The 21,520-nt window shown below is 42.7% G+C and overlaps 2 protein-coding genes across 3 annotated transcripts in view; one reads left to right on the top strand and one right to left on the bottom strand.

The window, feature by feature from the left end:
* GTF2IRD1 (GTF2I repeat domain containing 1) overlaps positions 1 to 21,520 on the bottom strand; it is a 1,520,245-nt gene that overhangs the window by 48,225 nt on the left and 1,450,500 nt on the right. The gene's annotated exons all lie outside the window — the stretch shown is intronic.
* Positions 1 to 21,520, top strand: part of CALN1 (calneuron 1) — a 138,052-nt gene that overhangs the window by 12,245 nt on the left and 104,287 nt on the right. The window contains exon 2 of one of the 2 annotated variants that reach the window (XM_083479667.1): positions 3,629 to 3,723. The gene's annotated coding sequence lies outside the window, so the exon portion shown is untranslated. Of the gene's footprint in view, positions 1 to 3,628; positions 3,724 to 19,078; positions 19,392 to 21,520 lie in introns of those variants that run through there. The other variant, XM_083479668.1, reaches the window with a different exon arrangement.

The following is a 21,520-nucleotide window of genomic DNA, read 5'->3' as shown; positions in this document are numbered from 1 at the left end:
TGGCTACTAATTGGTTTAAATGTATAAAAACTATTTTAAAGTAATTGCACTTAAAAGGCAAAATAAAACAATTCCATCATTGCATTAAAACATCCGTAATTAAAAGGTACAATAAAACAAACCAGTAAAAATCATAAAAATTAAAACAGTTTAAAACCCAAAGCAATTAGATCAGGAAATCCAAATTCAGGAGAATGCTTGCTTTAATATATTGTTTTCTGAAACACTCCCCTCCCCCAATATAGGCTCTCTTTTTTGTTGCAAAATTCAGATAACTGCACATTTCAAATGATGACAGTGTTTCAGTTCCCACTTCAGGGAGTGCAAATCTGAGAGATTCACCTTGAAATGCAAACTGAATTGAATGTGTCACCTACCCCTACTTGAACTTGACCGTGTCCCTTTGCTTCCTTTGGAATGAATGTGAGATCTCATTCCAATTGCTGGAAGCCTCGGGAAATGAAAGTGCTCCTGTGCTCAGATTCTGCTCAGAGGCTTCCCACATGTATCTGGTTGGCTACTGCGAGAACAGGGTGCTGGACTAGATGGGCGATTGGCCTGATTCATTAAGGCTCTCTGATTCATTAAGGGAAGTAATAGTGCCACTGTATTCTGCTCTGGTCAGACCTCACCTGGAGTACTGTGTCCAGTTCTGGGCACCACAATTCAAGAAGGACACTGACAAACTGGAACGTGTCCAGAGGAGGGCAACCAAAATGGTCAAAGGCCTGGAAACGATGCCTTATGAGGAACGGCTAAGGGAGCTGGGCATGTTTAGCCTGGAGAAGAGGAGGTTAAGGGGTGATATGATAGCCATCTTCAAATATATAAAAGGATGTCACATAGAGGAGGGAGAAAGGTTGTTTTCTGCTGCTCCAGACAAGCGTACACGGAGCAATGGATCCAAACTACAAGAAAGAAGATTCCACCTAAACATTAGGAAGAACTTCCTGACAGTAAGAGCTGTTCGACAGTGGAATTTGCTGCCAAGGAGTGTGGTGGAGTCTCCTTCTTTGGAGGCCTTTAAGCAGAGGCTTGACAACCATATGTCAGGAGTGCTCTGATGGTGTTTCCTGCTTGGCAGGGGGTTGGACTCGATGGCCCTTGTGGTCTCTTCCAACTCTATGATCCTATGATTCTATGATTCTATATCTTTATGTTCTGCCCTCCTTTGGCATGTTTTGAATACTGTTTTCTGCTCTCCTTCAGTTGAAAATCTGCTGATTAAACCAAGGCCTTGCAGTGGGGGTTTATGAACTGAGATGAAATTGAGTTTTGACTTGGCATTCACAGCCTACACCATTTATAACTGAGAGTTTGGCAGAACGGTTACATTGCAGGCTAAGAGATGGGATACAGTCTTTCAGGCTTGCCATTGTAGATGATAGTTTCTCAGAACAATGAATCTGCCCGAGGTATTAGAATCCTGAACTTTATTCACTCCTGGACTGCTGCCATTTGAGAATTCATTTCTCATCTCCCAACCAGAAGCGATATCAAACATCTAAGATGTTTATAGGCCAGTCATAAAAAGAGTGAGACTGAGTACTTACATAGTGCCAAAACAAGGAAATGCAACCGAAAGGACAGAGATTTGCATAAAATCCCCATGTGCTAATTTATAGGTATAAATGTAATCTTAGAAGAAAATAATATAATTTAAATGTAAACACAGAGGCCCCTCCCAATTGGTTGTTTGTTTGTCTGATGAGCGTGTTCTCCAATGTACCTTCGATGCAGTAATAGTGTGTTAATGAAAGATTTTTACTGCACTTACAGACCCTCCAAGTGTCCCTATTTTCCAGGAACAGTCCCGAATTTACAGAAGCCATCCTGGTTTCTGATTTGATCCTTGAATGTCCCTCTTTTCCTTAGGACGTCCCTATTTTCATTGGAGGGTGTGGAGTTATGCGACCCCCTGAGCCAAGGAGATAAATAGCTATGCAACCTTTGGAAGACATTTGAAGGCAGCCCTGTATTGGGATGTTTGTTCCAATGTGTAACGCTTTATTATGTTTTTGTATGCTAGAAGCTGCCTAGAGTGGCTGGGGCAACCCAGTCAGAATAATAATAATAATAATAATAATAATAATAATAATAATTGAATAGGACATGCCTATTTTCATCAGAGAAACATTGGAGAGTATGGACTTAAATATGTCTCTCCATTATAAATTCATTGTGCAGACAGGAAGTCTCTTGCTTCTATCAACCTGCTGCAAGACAATCTTGGATCCTTTGCACCTGAAAATCAGAGCTGACATTGCTAATGATTAATAAATAAATAAGAGGACAAAGAGACTTGGACAGAAGGGGAAAACAAGCACATTCAGACATTCTTAGATCATGCTTCATTAGAGTAGTATCCAATGCAAATCCATTCTACTCTGAGCCCATAACATTCAGACAGTAAAATATATACAGTGGTACCTCGGTTTAAGAACGGTCCAGTTTAAGAATGATTTGGTTTACAAACTCCGCAAAACTGGAAATAGTGTCTTGGTTTAAAAACTTTACCTCGGTTGAAGAACAGAATCTGAACAGTGGAAGGGCACCGGTGGCAGGAGGCCTCATTAGGGAAAGTGTGCCTCAGTTTAAGAATGGTTTCAGTTTAAGACCAGACTTCCGGAACGGATTAAGCTCGTAAACCGAGGTACCACTGTATTGTAAAGTTGTGGTTTTTATAGTTATCTTTTTAAAAAAGAAAGAAAGAAAGAACACAATATGATTCTGAGAAGGAAACCAGTCCCAGCTGTCTGAGCTGAAAACAGAATGACTTTGGATGAATTTCCGCTCACTTATTTGTTTATTTACAGCTGCAATGATTGTAAAATATCTGATTTGTGAAAGGGAGAGGAAAGATATACAAGGGGGAAGATACAATAACTACTTTCCTAGTATAGTGGTATACCCCGAGTTACAAATGCCTCAGGTTACAAACGCTTCAGGTTACAAACTCTGCTAACCTGGAAGAGTTACCGCAAGCTGAGAACTTTGCCCCAGGGTGAGAACGGAAATTGTGTGCCGGCGGCGCAGCGGCAGCAAGAGGCCCCATTAGCGAAAGCACACCTCTAGTTAAGAACAGTTTCAGGTTAAGAACAGACCTCCGGAACGAATTAAGTTCGTAACTAGAGGTACCACTGTACCTTCTTTCTTCAGTGTTACAGGCCTGCTTCGAAAAAGCAGATTGCTGTGCTATATATACACACAGAAACACAAATGGAGGGGAAAGGAGGTGATCTTATTATAAACTTGGGCATGCATCTCGCAGTTAACAAACTACTTTTTCCCATCCCCGCTGCAGAAATGCAGCCTCTTCTTTGCTCGTCAGCATCTTTGCTTACTGTGCTTTACACTCCGTATTATTGATTTACAATTTGTTGCTCGCTGCCACTGAGTAAACTACTACCGTTGCTTTTACTACTCGCGTTACTGACTCACCCCCCTCGGCAGGATTGGATTTTGGAGGCTCGGCGGGCTGAGGTGCCAGGAGATGGCTCTTCGGGGAGATGTTGTAGCAAATTGGGAGTTTAGCTCTTTAAATGGTATCAGTTACTTAAAAAAAAAAGGAGACAGGCAGCCTCTGGATTCTTTTAATTAAGCTTGTCCTATATTCTGTCTTTGCAAGTTGCTGCACTCATTCTGGCTCCTTCGGAACAGTTTAACCAACCACAGCCATCACACCATGGATTATGAAAGAGGCTTCCCCAACATCCTGACTAGGTAAGATATCTTTCTAAAATCTGGGGAGGTGGGGGCTTTGCAGCTGACATATATCCATGTATGTGCAGATGGGGGGCAGGCAAGGAAGGTTGACATTCCCCCCCTGCGTATCTTATTCCTTTTCCTTGTATTATGCTTCTGCCTTTGCTCTCAAGATAGAAAATGTGAAAACTTGGCTCTCCCCCCCTTCCTCCTTCTCGTCCAGTGATTGAGAGAAGAAGGTATGTTGCCTCTTGATTTGTAACCTGAGGGACGTAACTTTCTGCTGGGGAGAGCAACATTTGAATTCAGTTTCATGCTGTGGTTCCACTTGACCTGAGACCTGTCACTCATGGTAGGAGGTGATGAAGCTGTGATGATTACCCATTCGGTGTTCTGAGAGAGCACACCTTGCGAGATGAGATCAAAGGGAGATGTGTGCCAGCACTAGAGATCTACAGCAGGGACCAGCCAGGTCAAAAGGGGAAATTCAACAGCCGGCTATCTCACCATTTACCTCACAGGCATCATGCGATTGGTGGTGTATCATCCCAGAATATGAAAGCCCAATTTTAAAAACATGCATACCCCATCATTCCTAACCTATCACCTATGCAGCTAATCCTTTTTTTAAAAAAGCCAAATAAGTGACCATCACTTTTGATAAATGAAATCCATTGCAATTTTCAGTCTTGTATTTTTTTTCTTTTCTTTGGACAGGCATAAAACGATATAAATTTGCTATATTCAACCCCCGTGCCCCAATTCATCAATTAATTGGGGTCTTACTGTGAAGAATTTTTCATAAATCTAACACGGCAGCAGTAAAATTTTCTGCATTTTCTGTAGGGGTGTTTTATACAGTATAGTCACTGCTGCAAAGTAGTAATGGATGTGTTTATAAATTGCCTCTTAGTCGTTGCGCTGTGTCAGAAGAGCATTTAACCACATCGGCCAATGGATTATTATTCTTTTCCTCCAAGAGCCCTGTTCTCAGCAGAGACATATCACTATGGAAGAATATTGTGGGCACTTCCAGATGATCTGTTCATCGAACATTCATCCTGATTTCTTTGCAGGAAGATTAGACAACGATGCTCGCTATTTAATGAGCATTCTGTTTGATTTGTTTTCGGGAGGGTTAGATGCCATCGTGTCGAAGCAAGTGTTTCTTATCCTACAATTTCCAGTGCACATTTTCTGTTGCAGAAAGCAAGATATTTTGGGAAAGCGGGTTTGTTGCATTAGACCTTCCAGTCAACTGGAATTTCACAATCTGAATCTTCCAGTAGGTCAGTGATTCTCACTCGAAAATAGTGACAGTCTAGAAGTGCCCTGTATAACATGGTTTATGTGTTCCATTGCCCTGAATATAGCCTGCCTTGGGAAACACATGACAAAGGGCAGACCATAAACAAATACAAATAAATAAATAAATTGAAATAAATAAATAAATAAATAAATTTTAATTCTTAGTTCCCTGCAGCTGAACTGTTCTTAAATTATGCATCGATTGGCACTCCCTCATTTCTATCTCATAGTTGTCCATTAACATTCTTGTATCTTAATGAGCTTCTCGGTGTCTCTTTGCACTGGGAATTTCTAGGTGAACGTAGACGTTCTCCTTGATTCAGTGGTGGCTGGTGCCCCTTGGGACTGGTGGGGTAGAAGACAAGGAGCCCAAACAGTAGTGGGAGCAAAAGCCAATGACAGGCAGGGCCAACTAATTCTATTTTCACCTCTATCCTCGTCTTCCTTTCTGAGTCCCACAAGGGCAACACAGAGACTGAGGAGGAGGAAGATGGCTTCCAGGGCTGTTTGTAAGTAAGAATGCTGGCCTGTGAGGGATGGCTGAGGGCAGACTGAGGTTGGTGGGACAGTGCCCCATGAGTCCAGTGGACTCATCCGCACAGCTCAGATGGAAAGTAGAGGCAGGGAAGGGGGCATTAAACGTGGCAGTTCTTCTCAGATTTTGACAAACATTCTATCCACTTGATGATTTGTTGGTTGGGGTGTGGTGCTCCTAACTAAAAAGTTGCAGGCTGAATCCCATATGGGACAGCTACATATTCCTGCATTTCATGGGGTTGGACTAGATGATCCCAAGGGTCATTTCCAGCTCTACAATTCTATGATTCTATGAAGAGTTAAAAATCTGCAGCATGCTCTCTCATTCTCTCTCATACTTACATACACTTGCTTTCAATTCCCTTAGCACGCAAACCAATAATGCATTACAGATTTATGTCACGTTAGAACAGGGCTTAATTTTATTTCGTTTTCAAGGTTCCGGAGCCGAAATCTAAGTGCAGCGATGCTCTGCTCATGGGTTCTACTGCCTGGTGCAATTCAGTGGTCAGGGAAATTTTACTGTGTATGCTTCATCAACCAAGCCACCATTAAAAGTACACAGCGCAAATGCATGTTGCGGTTGGGTCTTGTTACAAACACCAGTTTCCTAAAACAAACTCTGAGGTCCTATGCAATTTAATTCTGGAATTAGGAGCTATACCTCATCAGACCTTTGGTCAATCTATCTCAGTTATTGTCTATACAGAGTGGCTGGGGCACTCCGATGTTTCAGCTGGTGGTCTTTCCCAGCCTTATCTGGAAATGGCAGGGATTGAACCTGGCATGTGCATGTTTGTAGGGAAGGATAATCAGAGCTTCTCCCCTAGCACTTTCCCTGGGCCTGTGGACAATTTCTTCTGGATGATACAGCTGTATTTAACATGTGAGCTACCAAGCACCTCCTATGCTAGCCTACTATGTACTTGGCTGCCAGTGCTAACGGATGAATCAACCACCAGTCCCATCAGCTTACATGCCTGAAGTGGGAGGGCAATTTGTCCTTTGCCTCAGCAAGAAAATGTATTGGGATGGCACTAGTCATCACCCCAAAAACCTATTAAGTCTGCAATCCAATGTACTAGGGTTGCAATATTTCAAAAAGTGAAAATCCAGACACAAAATCTACCCTTCTGATATGGGTTGACATATGTCCAGATTTCCCTGGATATTTCAGTGAGTTCCCCCTGGGCACAGGTCTGGGATGTTGAGGACATATGTGCACTTACTTGGGAGCAAGTTCCATTTAATTCAATGAAATTTGGGCCCTATCTGTTTTATACACTGGATGCAGTTGTCTAAAGCCATTGGCTGCTGCTTTAAATGTATAGTCCGATATGATGTCAAAAATCATGATTATTTAAACACGAGCAACTATGCACTCCTCCAAATCTATTCTAAGGTTTTTCCCTAACTCCCCAGAGCATATCTGAGGAAGGTGCAGACTATTCAGGGGTGAGAGAAGGGGTGAAAGTCCCATTTTACAAGTGGAAATGGTTGCACTGATGGGACAGGTTAGTTCATGGGTAGGCAAACTAAGGCCTGGGGGCCGGATCCGGCCCAATTGCCTTCTAAATCTGGCCCACGGACGGTCCGGGAATCAGCGTGTTTTTACGTGAGTAGAATGTGTGCTTTTATTTAAAATGCATCTCTGGGTTATTTGTGGGGCGTAGGAATTCGTTCATTTTTTCTTCTTCAAAATATAGTCTGGCCCACAAGGTCTGAGGGATAGTGGACTGGCCCCCTGCTGAAAAAGTTTGCAGACCCCTGATTAGTGCCCAAGGTCTCACAATTTCCTTCCTTCCTTCCTTCCTTCCTTCCTTCCTTCCTTCCTTCCTTCCTTCCTTCCTTCCTTCCTTCCTTCCTGGCATATATAAAATATTGTAATCCACAATAAATAATAAACCTTATACCCATATGTGATGGGATGATGAGCTGCTTGTGCGTAAAATCCAAGTCCCTCAGAGTTTGGTCAAGTTTGCAAACCTCTGTCTGTAACGGAGCCCCTTAAACATGGCTCCGTCAGTCTCTGGCAGATTCCCACAGTGGTTGCTTTCGGAATCTCTTCCAACATAAAAGCTCCTTAATGGAAACACGTCTTCTGGACTCTCTGCGTGACAGTTTCCTGTGAGGAGTGGGTGTCCCTACAGGAGGTCCTGAAACCTCCTCACTGTTTTCACTGGAAGTGTCTCTGAGCCATCCCTCCTGCTCACTTTCCCTCAGCTCACCACCTCTCCCCCTGCTGGTTCCCTCTTCAGCTGCTGAGTCTCTCCCAACCTGTGTGAGCCCTTCCACCTCCCTTCCTTCCGATGGCAGTTCCCTGACACCATATAGCATTTATTTTTTTATGGCATGTCATTGTCACTTGGGTTCTTGTGGCTTTCTCTTTCATTATGTCACCCCCCCCCCTTTTTTGGCTAATAATTCTTCTCACACTCACATTGCCCTCTTTTGCAAGAGGTTGCAGCCAAGTGCCTTTCAAGTATGAATTCTGCACAGAACAAGGCAGCGCAGCAGAACAGGCCGCTTGTGGTGGTGACACCCACCCTCTGTAGAAGGGGACAAAGGAGCTATTTTGTCACCTCTCCTTTCATGCCACTGATGTCTGCTTGTTCATGCAGAGATCATGGCCAGGTGCACTGTAGGCCGAATGCCTTTCAAGGTAAGAGTCTTAGCTCCTGCTCAGGCCCAGGAAGCAGGTCAGGTAACAATCTGTGTTTCGCCTCAGGCATTTCACTCCAGAAGAAAGAGGTGGCAGAAGAGCTGTCAGTTGCTTCATCTTAGCAGAGCTACAAGGCCTGCTCTCCTTCTATGACGGAGGGAACCAAGGGATGAATTATGGGAGGGCTGGAAGGAGGTCAGATAGAAGGAACGCCAAACAAATAGTTGCAGGAAGGTGCATTGTTTTAGGGATGGGAGCCATACTTGAACCAGCTTCCATTTAAAGAAAGCCTCACCCAATTCACACTTTCTGAAACAATAAACAAACCAAAATACAGCGATCCTGCAGAAAATTCGCTCCCCTCTGAATTTTGCAGCGCAGTTCTACAGTCCAATAATGAGTTGAAAAAATGCATGCTGTAAACCTTGCGTATAAAGGCAGATGTTAGTGAAAATAACATACAAAAATGAATTAAATTCATGGAAGAAAACACTTACAAAAATGTGTACATTTGTCAAAACTGCAAAATAAAATATATGTTTATTTGGAGAAAATAACACCAAAACGCTGATGCATTTTCATAAGGGTTTTGCGAGCTAGTGTGGAAATGTAGAGAACTGAACTTTAAGCTTGGGAAAACGGTTAACTAAAAGAAGCAAAATTGACAGTTTTGTCTGTCTCCAGCAAGTGTGCAGAACCTTTGGCCCTCCAGATCTTGTTTCAGGCAGGAGTCTCTCTTAGCCTTACCTGGGGATGAAATGGATTGAACCTTGGACCCCCCCCCCCCCGCATAAAAGGTAGATGCACTGAGCCACAGCCCTTCCCCAATTATTCAGCTTACCAGCTTGCCAGGAAAGGAGTCTGGACTAAACAATTTTCTCTCCTCCTCTCTCTGCACACATAGACATTGACCTACACCTGCCCTGCTAAGGCTTTATGGGCAACAGCATTTTGGAGGACATGGGAGGTTGGCAGCAAGGAATTTATTTTCTAAGCCTGCTAAATTTCCACTAAAACGGTGGTGATGGTTTTTGTGTGTGTGAAGGTTTCTTTTTTAAAATCAATCAATCAATCAATCAATCAATCAATAGCAAATTGATATGGGAAATGTGGCGAACATGGAATCATAGAAGCATATATTTGTAGAGTTGGAATGGGATCCCAAGGGTTATCTAGTTCAATCCCCAGCTATGCTGATAGGAAAGAATGAGAAACTGGGAGAAATTGAAACTGAAAGGTTTATCCATCCTTACTCCAGGCCATGTGAGACTTTAAGGAAAGGGGGAAGATAATGTTTGGGAGGTGGGGTAGTTGTTGTTGTTGTTGTTTAGTCATTTAGTCGTGTATGACTCTTTGTGACCCCATGGAACAGAGCATGCCAGGCACTTCTGTCTTCCACTGCCTCCCGCAGTTTGGTCAAACTCATGCTGGTAGCTTCGAGAACACTGTCCAACCATCTCGTCCTCTGTTGTCCCCTTCTCCTTGTGCCCTCCGTCTTTCCCAACACCAGGGTCTTTTCCAGGGAGTCTTCTCCCGCGTAAGGGGATGAGGGCCCATGGGGAAGGGTGATTTTAGGATTCAAACACTATGGGGTTTGGGAATTTCAGGAATTTAAAAGTGGGCCCCACACTTGAGCTAGGCTTTGTGCGGTTCCCAGACGACTTTTTCTGAATGTTGCCAGGGTCTTTAATTTCAACATCACAAAACACAACTCCATTTCTTCTGTTAAATCTGAGGCTGAAGTAGCTTGGCAGATGCATAGATCTATTTAGATTACAGGGGCCTGACTTTTATTTACCGTGGATTCTGAGAATGCGGAGGATTATAGTCATTTTCAAAATCAGCCATGGCTATAAATTAGGTCTTTTGTTCTCTTTAATTAAACTCTGCATTCTGTGCTCATATAATCTGAGTGAGAAAAAGGAATCGGCTGGAGGGTGGGTGGGTATTGAGACATCCTCACCTGATAGAAAAATTAAAATCGACCTGGGCAAATAAATTAAAATGGAGCTTGGGAACATGGCTTAAAATAATAATAATAGTTTGTGTGCTGCTTGAGTCATGTGTTAGAAGTTCTAACCAGTTTCTAAAATTATTTCTTCTTTTGAAGTGCTTAAATCAGGAAGCGAGTATTTCTAGGGTTTTTTTATGGAGGATGACCCCAGGGTCTCATGTTTATTATCGGCTCTTACATCTTAATTGATATGGGGCTTTGGAACATTTTCAAAATGTTCCGAGCTATAATTCATTGAGGGTGTCATGTAAAGCTTGGGGAGGGGGGAGAGTACGGAACAGATGGCACACAGACCATGCTCATGACTGGGGAAATCGCAGGGACCGAGGTATCTTGCTGCTGTTGTTTACTGCGAGAGTCAAACGTTTCCTAAATTAGAACAGAATAGATATGCCTTCATAAACATTGTGTGCATGGTTGCAATTGAAATTCTGTCTAAACATGAAATATGGCCAAGATAGATGAGATGAGGACTCAAAATGCCCGACTTCCCAGATTTCACCCTTCCCACCCCCCAGCAAATGTTTTTGGCGTCCCACAATGGCATCTGGTTGGCCACTTTGAGACCAGGATGTGGGACCAAATGGGCCACTGGCCTGATCCTGCAGATTAGTCATATCCTCTTATGCAAATGACACTTGCAGGTGCACATTTTCTTTAACAGGGCAAATAGCAGACTCAGTTGTGTGTGTGTGGGGGGGGGGTGAAAACGCAGTGGTGAAGCTGCATGCTCTGGCACCGGGGGCGGAGAGGAGATGGGGGCATGGCTGGCACATGTTCCAGGGGTGTGGCACACCACCCATGGGGGCGTGGCATGCATCCCGGGGGTGTGGTATGTGTCCTGGGGTGTTGTGCGCCCCATGTGAGGGCATGGAGCCCAGTGCGGTGGGGGGATATGCGGCATGTGTCTGGGGTGTGTGGTATCCCCCTCCCCAGTGGTGCTGGGAGCGGTGCACTCCCCCTGCCCCCTGTTCCTCTGCCAGTGGAAAAACCTTCCCATTATCACACCATATTTGAAAGCAGTGCCGGAGGCCCCTAGGCAGTTGAAATCTCAGGAAATCCCCTCACAAATTCTCCTAATTTGTTTTTGATTCTACCAGCCAACAATTTTAATAAGCCAAGGGGCAGGCCCCCTAAAAGGTGTGGGGCCCATAGGCCGGTGCCTGCTCTGCCTATTTGGTAACCTGGCACTGTTTGAAAGATATTTGCCTAGGCACACACAAAAATCGGAATGAGATGTCATAGATTTATTCTTTATAGTCACAATATTTTGCACTGAATTAGGAGTATATATCAAACGAATCCTATGTATCAGCCTGACGGCTGACAGTTTAAATTAGACTTATGAATTAAAAATGCTCATGAAACGGTAGAACATCTTTAAGCAAAATGTGTCGTTCATCACACCTCACAACAGACGTGTCTGATCTAGGAGTTGTGGAGAAGGATGGAGAAGGATGAAAAGGTGACATGAATGCAACCTGGGATTGGAGGGGAGAGACACAGAGCACCAGAGATCTCAGTTAAATCCATCTGTTCAAGAGCTTTCAATCATACCACACATGCACACATGTTGTCATTTCCAAAGATAGTTGCTGCATCTATCTGGGTGGCAAGCATAGTGGCACAAAGGGAGGCAGGGAGGCAGAAGCTGGTGGAATTGCCACACTTGTTCTCGGGGAGCTGTAGAGGTTTCCACCCCAAAATGGCTCTGTCTCCGGAGTTCTCATATTCTGCTATGGACTTTCTTACACAACAATTAGGGATGGTAAAGTATGTTGATTTTAGTTTCTCATCTCCTCACTCTTTAAGTTCAGTTATCCTTATTCCCACATCAGTTTGTGAATTATTATTTTTAAAAGGTCTCTTAAAAGTTTGTCAACATTTTAGCATGCATTGCTCCTAATATATACATTTCATGCAATTTTGTCTAATATGCACATTTTTGCAAAAGAAAACAAATCCCACAAATATAATGCATATGTGTAGTGCTTCATTTCTTTTTTTAAAAAAAAATGTTTAGGGGTACCCTCACTCTGACTCAAGAAAACCAGCATTTTATAAATCAAATTGGGGAAAGTAAATACAGTAAATGGACAAAAGTACGAAGGGCTTGCATTGCCTCATATTACACAGCTGACAGATCACAGTAACTTCCACATTCACATGAGGTTGTGTGCACTAACATCTTCCCGATTCCTCTGATGAAAAATAGTAATTCTCCTACTCATATTAAAATACTGCCCCTCAATGAGGCCAAACTTTCACCAGTAAAACACTTTTTATTTATTTATTTACGGCTATTAGCCCATAAAGTATGTACAAACATAAAAGCACAGAGGCATAAAGACCGATATATTCGGCACCAGAAGGTGAACACCATGATGCAGGGGTGGGTCATTGAGCAGAGCCAGATAACAGCTTGGGGCCCGGAGAGCTCCAAGGGACGGATCCCAGAAAAAGGAAAACTGAAGACGAGATCCGACATGCACTCTCTTCATAACTGTCCGATTAGTTTTTGATGTTGTTGTTGTTTTTGGTGGTTTTTGTGTGTGAGATAACCGCATTCAGGAATCTCGCCACCTGCAGAGTTACAGAAGGATCTGTATCCTGCAAAAGTAGTGCGGCATGTGACTCAACAGGCCTGCCAACCAAGCGCAGTAAAGCAGGACCCAGGAATTTAGTCCTGGCTATGCTATGTAGGGGACAGTTGAACATTATGTGTGGAAGAGAATCAACAGTTTTCCCGTCACACACGCATAGCGGAGACACCAAACCCTTGGAAAATCTGTGGCTCAGCAGGTTCGATGGAAGGACATTGAACCAGTAAAACACTACATATCCACATTCCACACTGCTTCACACATTAAACGCTCGCTTCCGTCTGAGATTTAGGAAGCACCAGGAAAGGAAATGAAGAGGCCATCAGGGGTAGCAATGGAAATGATGATTCACCATGCTGGAGAAGAAACTTTTTTTAAAAAAAGTTAGTTCCTTCTCCTGTTAGATTCACAAAACGTTTAGGGGTACGCATACCCCTGCGTCCCCCCAGAACAAAGCACTGCATATGTATATGTTATTTTCACTTATACACATTTTACACTATATGCGCATTTTACACCAGTCTATACACCCTTGTGCTCATTATTGTTGCTTTATTGAGCAAATTTTATATAATGCTTGATTATTAAAAAACAAACAACTCTTAAGTAGTTTAAAACAATGTTGACTGGATATACTGTATCTACTTGGATGGGGAACTGCATTGCAAAATCAAGGTATTGGTTAGATATTCCAAAGGATGACAGTGTCTGACTTCACTTCTTTCAGTAAGTGCAAATTAAACGTTCTACTACATCTACTACTGCATCTACTACTGCAAATTAAACGTTCGCCTTTACATGTGAACTGAATCAAATTTCTCTCCCATCCTTAATGTCAACTAGGCAGAAGCCTTGATTGCATACATTCTGCTGGGTTATAAGGCTATGTGACCAGAACCCACCATATTCAAGTCTTTGGGTGTCTCTGGACAAATGGGCACAGCACTCCTGTAAAATACCATTTTATCTTCCAAAGAATGTTGTTTCCTTCAGTTAGTCTTTCTCATTCATGCAGTTGCTATACATCTAGTGAATGTGAACTATTAGGCTTTCATACACGCAGAATGAAGGGAAAGTATTTTAGAAATGAAAATTGTTGATTCATTGTGGACCGATAATCAGTTGACAAACCTTACTTGGCGATATTGTAAATGTTAAATATTGTACATGCCGGGCTGATGGTTAAAGATAATAAGTTTAAAAAAATGTGAATTAGAAATAACAAGGGAAATAATGCAGCAACAAAAATAACCTTTGGACATATCAGGAGCAGAGTGTGGGAATCCATTTTTTGGGGAAATTGTATTAAATTTGTTTTAATGTGGCTGATTTGGGAAAAAAATTGGAAAAAAATCAAGAAAAATAGAGTTGTTGTTCAAAGTCATAATATTGTAAATGTAACAAAACTGACTTGGACCTGTAAACATCATCGGAGGCCTTTCTCCGATCGGAGAATGAATGCTGAATTCATCCTCAGCATGGATTATTCTTCTGTATGTTGAATAACAATTATGGTGCACAGCCCCTTCTGGCAGTTTTACCTGGGATGACGCCCGGAGGTCCAGAGCGTAACAACATGAGAATGTGCTTTTTCAGTGGTGGCTCCCCATTTTTGGAATACTCTCACCAGAGAGGCTTGCTTGACACCTTCATTCCATAGCTTTGGGCACCAGGCAAAAATGCTCTTCTATAAGCAGACCTTTGGAAGATTAAACCATCTATGGCATTTTATAGGTGTTTGTGGGAGGTGGGGTTATTGGTTGGTTGGTTTGTGTTTGTTTGTTTTTCATGTATTTTGTGTTCTCAGTTTGTATTTTTATGCTATAAAGTGCCCTGTGATCTTCAGAGGAAGGGTGACATGTAAATTTAATACAGAGGTACCTCGGTTGTCGGACATAATCCATTCCAGAAGATGGTTCGACTTCCGAAAGGTTTGACAACCGAGGTGCAAAGGACGGTCTCCAAAGTCGATGGAGAAAATTGAAGGGGGGAAAACCCAGCAGAAGCCATTCAACTTCTGAGGTGTTTTCGAAAACAGAAGCATTTACTTCTGGGTTTTCGGTGTTTGAAAACCAAAACATTCGGCTTCTGAGATTCTTGAAAACCAAGGTACCACTGTATATAAATAATAAATAAATGTAATTAATAAAAAATAATAAGTATTGAAACACTTAAGGTAGGTTGAAAGCTTCCCAAAGATAAATGACTGCTTACTTTATATACCCACAAGAGCTTCAGAGTCTTCCTTTGCAGAATCTTATCTGACACTGCAGTTGTGTGACAAAGGCCCCAAATCAGATTAATGGAAGCAATTTCTACCAATAATATGGGCAGTGGGGGGTGGGGATTGGCTCCAGACCACGTTGGATGGATTGAGGCTGATTAAGAGGTGATATGAAAGCCATCTTCAGAGCTGGTAAATGATTGATTATACCATTTCTACCCAACAGCTGCACATCTACATGTTTGTTCCACATTCTCAAATAATTATAAAAGCCTGGTGAATTCATGCTGAATTCATCCTCAGCATGGATTATTCTTCTGTATGTTAAATAACAATTATGGTGCAACAGCCCCTTCTGGCAGTTTTACCTGGGATGACAGCTGATTGCTCTGCAGTTTCCCGGACTTCTGAAAGGTTCCTTTTGATTTCTTATGATATACTTAGATATTTTATTTTAAAAACCAACAATTTCATACTTGAGTTATCTAAGTACTTCCGAGGGAATGACACACTCTGGTGACTCGCAGCTTTTAGCTTCTTCCTTTTTTTAATTGTCATTTTGCTCTAACACACAATCTCTTGCCACCTCTGTTTTCTATACTTCGTCATTGGTGCTCCCTAGAAACAAAGACTCTGGGAACTTAACAGCATATTTATTGTTAATATTTCATTTTGCTTCTCTTGCAATTTCTCTGCCTGCATTCAGAAGGCAATTTACTCCACCTTCCCAGTGTTTCCTTACATCTTAATTTCCATGTTTTATGCGACCTTTAACAGGACATAAAAGCTACTTCTGGAAGTCTAGTGGAATTTAGCAGATGTTTAGCATGCATTTCCTTGTTAATTGTTTCTGGAAAAAATCAATTTGCAACCTCGTTAAGTCAGAACATGGGGGGGGGGTGAATTCTGCACTGTAATTTCACACAACAAAATGTGGGACTGTATGCTTCCATACAATTCTTTCCCACTGCTTACAATTTAGCATCACGTGGTCGTATATTGATCAAAAAGCCACCGTTCCATAGCACAACAAGTACTGCCATGTGAAAGGGACATTAGAAAGTGGGACAGAAGTGCTGGCATTATAATCAGGAAAACTAGCACAATAGTTTTCACAGCAGAATTGCACCTGCCATCTTTCTTCAATGCTTCTTTGATATATAACTGTCACATCACTGGGCTTTCAGTGCTGTATTTTGATAGGGGAAATTGCTTTGCAAAGACGTAGTAGACACTGGGGGAAATTGCATACAAACATGCATGGATTAGGAAAAATTCTCACTAAAATGCTAATGCATTTTAATGGGGGCATTAAAATAAACAAATCACAAACTGGTGTGGAAGTGTGGAGTACTAGAAGTAAGACTATGTAAAAGAGAAATGGAAATGAACAGATTCACTTATCCCTAGGCAAGAGTAAGGGTGCCTGGAGACTCTAGGTCTTTTTGACTGCAAGTTGTCCCTGAAACATCTTCATCTATAGAAACATAAGACTGTAGGGTTAGAAGGAATCCAAAGGGTCATCTTGTCCAACTCTCAGCAATGCGGGAATCAAAGCTAAAGAATCATTGGCAGAGAGTATCCAATGAAGGAGAGTCCATCATCTTCTGAGGTGGTCCATTCCACTGTCAAACAACTCTTGCCATCAGAAAGTGATGAAGAATCTCATATCATGTCATTTTAATGTATTAGTTTGGGTCCTCCCCTCTGGAGCAGCGGAAAACAAGCTTGCTCCATGCCTTCAGATAATTGGCATGTCTTCAGATAACTGAAGATGGCTATCATATCACTTCTCCATCTTCTCTTCTTCAGACTAAGCATATCCAACTCCCTCATGAGTCCATCATAAGGCTTGATTTCCAGACCCTTTATCATCTTGGTTCATCTTGGTTCCAGCAGTTATGGTTGGGGTTTGGTCCAGGAGACCAGAGTAAGGCCTCCTGCTTGAGCCTTCCTGTTTCTGGAAACAGCACAGGTCTCTGGCTCCTTACTTCTTACACCTGAACCTTGGCCCCATGCTGCTTGTAAATCCACTATAAGGCATTCTGTACACAGTCATAGTGGGACATACTTTGGAGAGGAAGGTCTTTACCCAGGTTGAAGCTACAAGTGAGTGCCTGTGAGCCAGGCGTTTTCCTCCTGCTTTGAATCCCCTCTCCACCTTTTTCATGCTTGACTTCGTGTTAAGGGAATTTCACATCTGCTCAATGATGTGACTAAACTAGGGCAATTTCAAGCTTTATTAGCAGCGTCAGCTTCCAAATACCGCTAAAACGAGAATCAACAGCTGTTCTGGGCACAGTCCCTTTGGAGAATTCAGGGCCTTCATGTTCAGCGATTCAGAACTCTCTAATAGTCCTAAAATTGGATCTATTTCCATAACATGGCGTGAAAGGAAAATGTGTTGGAACATGTAGGACAAGTGTTAGCGGTGAAGAACATAAGCCATGAGCCAATGTCCCATTCTGGCCCTCTGAGAAGGCAAGGGAGCTGCCCAGCAGGTTAAGTACCAATAGAGTTGGGTTCTGAGCACAGGCAAAACACAGATGTTCCAAACAGAAAGACCAGAGAGTAAAATTAATGCAAAATTCACATGGTATTTCATTGCTTCTCCACATACTTATCAGCCTGAACATCACATTCTCTTTCAGAGGGTGTTGGGAAAATTGTTTCCAATGTCGAGTAGAAATAAATTAAATGGGGGGGACGACAATATCTACAAAATCCAAAAATTATTTGTTTATACTCCCCTTGAACTTCTCCTGATAAAAGGCATCAATCAAGGTGGCTAAGGCTGTTTCAGTGCCACAGGTCTGAACATCAGTTGCTGGAAAGTGGCAGGAGAGGAGCATGTGCCTGTGCTCGCATCCTGCTTGCGGGCTTCCCATAGGCATCTGGCTGGCTACTTTGAGAACAGATTATCAGGCTTGATGGGTCCTTGGCCTGATCCAGCAGTCTCCTCTTATGAAGGCAGATTGAGATGGGTCTAGATCAGAAACATGGGTCTCCAGCTGTTTTTGGACTGCAGTTACCATCATCCCTGACTACTAGTCCTGATAGCTAAGGATGATGAGAGTTGTAGTCCAAAAACAGCTGAAGACCCCAGTTTGGGAAACACTGGTCTAGATAATCAGTTTTACAGTCATACCTCAGGTTACAAACGCTTCAGGTTGCGTTTTTTTTGGTTATGGACTGCCGAAACCCAGAAGTACCAGAACAGGTTACTTCTGGGTTTTGGCAGTCGCGCATACGCAGAAGCGCCAAATCACAACCTGCACATGCGCAGACGTGTCTTTGCAGGTTACAAACACGTCAGGTTGTGAACGTGCATCCCACACGGATCACATTTGCAACCCGAGCGTCCACTGTACAGTGGTACCTCGGGTTACAAACGCTTCAGGTTACAGACCCTTCAGGTTACAGACTCCGCTAACCCAGAAATAGTACCTCGGGTTAAGAACTTTGCTTCAGGATGAGACAGAAATCGTGTGGTGGCGATGCGGCGGCAGCAGGAGGCCCCATTAGCTAAAGTGGTGCCTCAGGTTAAGAACAGTTTCAGGTTAAGAACGGACCTCCAGAACAAATTAAGTTCTTAACCCGAGGTACCACTGTATTTGATTTATTTAACAAAATGCATATATCGCTTGACGGTAGCAGAACCTCTAAGTGAAACCACAAGAAGCTTCCCCCAGGTTTGCCTGACTCTCTCTGGCAACCGTCCTCTCAATCACCTTGCCAATGAAGGAAATGTTATCAACTGGGTGGTAGTTGTCCTAACACCGAAGACCAACCATGCCTCCCCTAATCTTTCTCTGTCCTGCAGCATATCATACCCAGGCTCATTCAACCACTCCTCATTGGACTAGCCGCTCTAGTGATTTAGCAAGACTCATTCCCAGCTCTTAAGCAGTAGAAGATTCTAATTAATTGCCGTTGAAAGAATGTAAGGCTGAAGAAATGCTGATTTAGCTTTTGGCTTGGTTCACTGTGTAACCCAGCCCAGCTTTTGAACAGTTTCATGCGACACTGCTTCAGGGTTGGGGGAGGGGAGAGAGAGTCAGTTCTTAAACAAGAAAAGCATTGTAGAGATCATCACCTGTTTCTTCTCTCCTCCTCCTTAAAAAAAAAAAAAAGTCAACTGGTGATAAATTGATAAAAATTCTAGACCTCTGGGCTGGCTCCAGTAGGTTCAGGTGAGCAAATGAGTGCAGGTATAGTCATCCTAAACTTTGCCTTACATGAATTGCTTTTGGAAGCAGACAGCATGGTTCTGTGAAAGCGATCTCGCTAGGAGAAAAGAGGTCTAAATCCTTTCTTTGCGATAACAGGATTTGAAAGGTATCTATAATACAGTCTTCTACTTTTAAAGAGAATATTTAAGTTTCCTTTTCTCATGTGTATGGTCTTTTAAAAAAATGCTTTGTGGAGGAAGTCTCTGTATTATAAAATGTGTGTGCCTGGTGGTGGGTTTGCTTGTAGTTATAAAATCTGAACAGATGCATTTCTTCCCTGAACGCCAGTTTGGTGACTTACAAAGTTTTGTTTTAGCCTCTGTCTTTTTGATAGGAAGCGAGTGTTCACTTCTATGGCCTCTTATTTCAAAAAAAAGTATTAGAGCCATAGTGAGGTCACTATGAAGCAGGAGAATGGTGTCAGCATGTTTTGGTGAATCCTGCAGTATGCAGAAGAACAAAAACTATGGGTTGTATCCAAAGTAGCACTGAGTAAAGTGTCCTGGCAGTAGGACTGCCCTGTTTTCCTCCCGTCATGCCCCTTCTGCTCTGGAGGGTTGCTGGAACCCCAAGATTTGGGGAGGGCACATGTAGTGGGTGGGAGGAGAAGGGAGAGTGTCCCACTGAACAAGTGGAAAACCTCACACTAGCAAACACTAGTTGTATGCACACACCTCAGTAAGACACTTGTGAACTGTGCATGTGTGATCAAGGTCACTGTGTTCGTCACACTCTTCAGTCCCTCTTCCCAGAGCACAAAAAGCAGTTCATGTTTACAATACAATAATACGATACGTTAATCTTTATTAGTTACAGATAGGTAGCCGTGTTGGTCTGCCATAGTCAAAATAAAAAATTTCCTTCCAGTAGCACCTTAAAGACCAACTAAGTTAGTTCTTGGTATGCACACGAAAGCTCATACCAAGAACTAACTTAGTTGGTCTTTAAGATGCTACTGGAAGGAATTTTTTTATTTTAATCTTTATTGTCACTGTCCCATACAGAACAACAAAATTGAAAAATCTACATAAAACATTCAAAACCCAACAAGCCTGCTATCCCAGCTATCCCAACCTGGTTAGCCCCCTAAAAACTCTGGTACCCCATTTTAAAATACAGTATACTCCCATGGAGACTACCTTACGCTGCATTTAAAACAAAAATCACATTTGGGTAGAAATTGTTTCTCAGGCGGCTAGTCCTAGTCTTTATAACCCTGTACCTTCTTCCAGAAGGCAGAAGCTGAAAGAGATCATTTCCGGGGTGCGTACTATCCTGCACTATGTCTGCAGCTTTCTTATGGCACCTGGAAGCATGATCCACGGTGGGAAGAGTGCACCCAATTATTCTCTCCCCAGTCTTTACAACCTTGGACAGCATTGTTTTTCCCCTGAAGAAACATGCACGACACAAAAAGGAAGTGGTTTGAGGAGGGAGGAGGAAATACGCAAACTCAGCTTCACGTTCTGAGTTGCAAGGTGTTCTAACGACCAGCTGGGATGGAAAAGTTCAAGGAGAGGGTAAACAAAAGATGCTAGTCGGTTTGCAGCACCAATGGACTGGGCCTGCGTCCTTCCTCTCCCCTCCTTGGTATAGTGACTGCTGCCAAGTGACAGGCGTTACAATCCTGTCACGGCTGGACTACTGTAATGTGCTCTATGTGGGGAAGCCCTTGAGCCTGGTCTTGAAGCTCCAACTGGTACAGAATGCAGCAGCTAGACTGTCGATAGCGACACATGACATCTGCCCTGGCTGCCTATATCCTACCAGGGCAGGTTCAAGATTCTTGTGTTAATGTATAAAGCCCTGAGCAACCTGAACCAAGATCCCTCAAGGACCACTTCAGCCCTCATATCCCAACTTGATCACTGAGATTATCCAGAGTAGTGCCATTAGTTTTGTCCCATGGTACAGTAACTGGCCACAACTAGAAGTCAGACATTTAGTGTCGCTGGTCCCATGGGGTGAAATACTCTTCCATCACCGTTTTTGCAGGAATCCTTGCTTTTGACTTTTGGGAAACTCTGCATAGAAATTTATCATTTTCCCAGTCATACAGTTCTCCACATTTCCACATGTAGTTGGTTTGTTTTTGTTTTTATAAAAAAAGAGGTCCTCATGAAAATTCATCAGCACCTGAGTGTGAATTTCTCTCAATATATACACACTTACATGCAATTTTCCCCAATACCCACCACTTTTGCAAACCAATTTTCCTTAATATAATGCATTTTT

This window comes from Podarcis liolepis (genome assembly GCF_965112155.1).
Source record: "Podarcis liolepis genome assembly, chromosome: 16".
NCBI lineage: Eukaryota > Metazoa > Chordata > Lepidosauria > Squamata > Lacertidae > Podarcis > Podarcis liolepis.
Note: the sequence above shows the minus strand (reverse complement) of the source record. Positions and strands in the feature narration are given on the sequence as shown.